Source organism: Pygoscelis adeliae, unplaced genomic scaffold (assembly GCF_000699105.1).
Source record: "Pygoscelis adeliae isolate BGI_AS28 unplaced genomic scaffold, ASM69910v1 Scaffold248, whole genome shotgun sequence".
Taxonomy (NCBI): domain Eukaryota; kingdom Metazoa; phylum Chordata; class Aves; order Sphenisciformes; family Spheniscidae; genus Pygoscelis; species Pygoscelis adeliae.
Window position 1 is genome coordinate 1,867,371 of NW_008825302.1, and position 2,471 is coordinate 1,869,841.

General features: G+C 54.4%; 1 protein-coding gene across 1 annotated transcript in view; it reads right to left on the minus strand.

The window, feature by feature from the left end:
• Window positions 1-2,471, minus strand: part of FGF18 (fibroblast growth factor 18) — a 76,348-nt gene that overhangs the window by 72,485 nt on the left and 1,392 nt on the right. The window lies entirely within an intron of this gene.

Genomic DNA, 2,471 nt, shown 5'->3' on the forward strand with positions numbered 1-2,471 from the left:
GCCACCCGGCACCGGCATCGCCCCATCCTCCGGCTGATGATGCGCTGGAGGTAGCCCAGGGGCAGAAGAGCTGGAAGCTCTTGCAAACCAGGGCAGCACCCAAAACCTCGCATCCTACTACTCAGCCTACACCGAAGCTGCCTCCAGCCTCCACTTGCGCCAGCGAATGGGGACCTCTGAGCTCCTGAGGTCCCATGTCCCCGACCCCGATGTCCTAAGGGCCACTGGGGCTGCCAGAGCTGGCACAGCATGGGCGATCCCCTCCATCCATGCAAGGTGCTCCTGAGGTTTCTCGCCCACGTGAAGAGCAGGGACTGACTCCAAAGCCAAACCCCAAAACCGCTCCAGGACATACGGAGGGAAAAAGCACGTGGAGGACAAATTGCTCCTGGAAGTGTGAAAAGGCAGCGGGAGAATTAAACTGAAGGATGTTAAAGATAAGCGATAGAGGGAGAGCTTGGTAAGCAGTGGTGAAAAGGCATCCCAAAGAACAACCTGCATAAATAAATTAATCTCTCCAGTGTCCCCAAGGATATCCAGTGTCCCTGCTGCCTTCAGGACTGCAGCAACCCCAAGCAGCAGAGGACCTTCCCAAGATGCAAGAGAAGAAAACAAGACGGGGACATTGCTGCCACGGGGGAAGGGACCGGAGAACGAGCTGTCCTCCTTGCAGCCCCGCAAGGTACTGGGCTGCTCTCACGGCCGTGCCAGCGCACAGCCACCAGCACCCGTTGCCTGCGCTCCAGCAGCGCTCCCCTCTGACCCGCCACGCGCTATTCCCCGGTGTCCCTCGGTGGAAATGTCACCCGACGGCAAAGCCCCGGAGGAGTCCGACTCGTCCGGGAGTCTAAACCCTGCTCCTGAAAGCTCCCGTCCCTCCGACCTCCCCACGGGTCCGGGCTGGGGAACGCCTCTCCGGTGCTGCCACGACCCGCCCACGGGTGATGCTACACCCAACGGGGTCACCTACGGGTGGCTGCGGAGGCAGGCTTGGGGTCTACGAGAAAGCTTTTAGCCAGCAGCTGAGCTACCGTACCACCTAACTGCAGGCAGCTTGCACGTCAACGCACGGCAGTCTTCGTACACGAGTAACTAATAGAAGATACAAAATACCCGAGCCGTGGTATTTTGCCCCAGAATACCCCAGCCCCAACGCATCCCTGGAGGGATTTTTAGCTTTGCATGCAGAGCCACAGGGTAACAGTCAGCAGCAGAGGAGCGTAATTCTAAGACTAACACGTGGGACGACCCGCTGATCATGGCTTGCACGGGAGGGCGAAAGGCGGCCTTAGAATATAATCCATTTCAGGCGCTCTTAAATCTCCCCAATACAACACAGAGCCCTTTAAGCAAAACTAAACAACTTCCTTTAGCCTAAATAAATATTAAACCTAAGTGATGCATTAATTTACTCCAGTTCACCAAAGGCTAACTCCTACCCAAACTGATCATTATAAAAGAAATCCTATAATCCCTCGCTCCCATTCAGGCTCAAAACATGTAATCCTGTGAATAAATCCAGAAAGAAAGTGTAACAAAATGGGCAATAAAAACTTACAGCATTCACATCTTTTCATCTACCATTAATACTGTAAACACTCACTCGAAGGCCCTTGAGTATGACTAATCTAATGTTTTGGCTCCCAACGCTAATCGGCGAAAGAGCTCGCCTCTCGGTGTAACACCCAGCGAGATCCGCCGCCCCTCCAGCCGCGGCCCAGGACACCTCCACAGCGCCCATCCGCAGCGAATCCTGGCCTCAAATCCCGCAAAATGCTGCAAAATCAGCACGAAATGGAGCAAGTATGGTTCTAATAGCACCAGAGCGCAGAGCTTTTTTTTTATTATTTTATTGCTTTGGAAGCCTGCAAGCTCCAACTGTATAAATGCCAATAACTTCCCAAGTTTTAAGGCTGCTGAAGTAAGAGATCAGATTTTAGCAAGTGCTTTCTAGGCAGGCAGCCAAACTTTTTCTGATTCACTAAAAGCACCAAAGGGAGGGGGAGAGGGAGGGGGCTGGAGGGCTGATTAACTTCAGTTACCGCACAAGCACAAAAAAATGTCTCCCCGCTGCAAAGGGTGCCGTCGCTGCGAGCCCTGCGCAGCCTGTTATTCCTCGGGCTTGAAAAAAAAAACGCACCGGAGAAATACAGCAAACGCCTTCCAACCGCAGGGTAATTTACAGCTGTGGATCCTCTCCTGACGAGGAGGCTGCTCCGCCGAGGGGAGGCTCTGCTGGTGTTAGGTTCGAGCTGCGATTTTCAGAGGGGATGAGAAAAAAAATGTGACCGGGGATTTTTTTGAGGGGTGGGGGAGCAGGGAATGGGGCCGCTTTGGGTTTTAGCTTGGCCGGAGGGATGGAGACCCCTCCAAGGCTGCGGCTGTGCTCATCCAGGACCATCCCTCGCTGCTGTCGGGTACCTGCGAGAGGGTGAGCAGGTGCAATCCCGGCCAAAGCACGGCGCGGGGCC